Below are 1,181 nucleotides of genomic sequence, written 5' to 3' on the forward strand. Positions count from 1 at the left end.
GTCCCTGTGGCGCAGTGGATAGCGCGTTGGACTTCTAATCCAGAGGTCGTGGGTTCGATCCCCACCAGGGATGGACTTCTTTTAAAAGAACTTTAAAGACGATTCAGAAAACCCCGTGCCGGGGATAAAAGAAAAAAGGGGGTGTCACGTCTTTCTTGTCGGTTCCCACGGGACGCATTTGCTTAACTTTTTTTTGAAGCATGCACCACCGAACAGCCAAATTTTTAACTATTTTCGATTAATTTGAAACTTTACTACAACGCACAGCCCCACGCAAACGCACGCACGCACGCACGTTGCGAAATTTGTTCAATAATAAGAAAAAAAAGCAAGCATTGCTTCATCGGTTGCAGTAATGAAATGTGATGTGATGGGATGGGATGAGGATCACTAGAGGTCGGGCGTGCAGACAGCCCTGTAATACCGGAATTGTGACGCGACAAATAACTTCCCTTCCGACTCTTTTATCATTTTTCATGTCCCAGGTGAATTTACATGACGTTCGAAAGTAGGTGAGCGAATATTAAAAGTAGTTAAGAAACCAGTGATTGTTTTTGTTTCTTTTTTCTTTTCAGCTGAAGTATAGTTCCTAAAATGGTTACAGAAATACTCAAAACTTAAAATTTCGGGAACGAAGCTCAAGAGACGTAAAATAATAATACATTTACGTGACGCTAGAAAGTGGGGAACATCCCGCGATCGAACGGAGGCTGTCGTCTGCAAGCGCCGCGGTATATCGAACAGAAACTCGCCCTCTACTGCGCTTTAGTTCGAAATATCGGCGACTCCTTATCCGGAACTTTCATTTCAATGAATCGAGATCATGGTCTATAGACATGTTGTTACCAAAGGGACCAGAGGGTGATACAGCTAGGTCCGAAAACATCGCTGACAAAGTGTTCAGTGTGCAGATGGGAGGAATCTAGAATTTTGCGAATCCGGATCCGGATCCAACGAAGGTTCCGAATCCAAATCCGAATCCAAGGAAGGTTCTGCGAATCCACGAATCTTACGAATCTCGAATCTTTCGAATCCTTTCCTTAAAAGGAGTTCACCAGCTCGCGTCGCATAGGACGCCGTTAGGACGTTGTTAGGACGGCCGCTTTCCACGCAGAGACTGGGAAGGTGACACGGGTTCGAATCCTGTCACCGGCTCTGTGCTGTCTCAGGTTTTCTGTGGG

The 1,181-nt window shown here is 45.6% G+C and overlaps 1 non-coding gene across 1 annotated transcript; it reads left to right on the forward strand.

Moving 5' to 3' along the window:
• On the forward strand, positions 1–73 carry Trnar-ucu (transfer RNA arginine (anticodon UCU)). Its single transcript has one exon. It is a non-coding gene; the product is annotated as a tRNA-Arg (tRNA).
• Positions 74–1,181: the final 1,108 nt, after the last annotated feature.

The sequence above is a fragment of the Ornithodoros turicata genome, chromosome 1 (assembly GCF_037126465.1).
Source record: "Ornithodoros turicata isolate Travis chromosome 1, ASM3712646v1, whole genome shotgun sequence".
NCBI classification, from domain to species: domain Eukaryota; kingdom Metazoa; phylum Arthropoda; class Arachnida; order Ixodida; family Argasidae; genus Ornithodoros; species Ornithodoros turicata.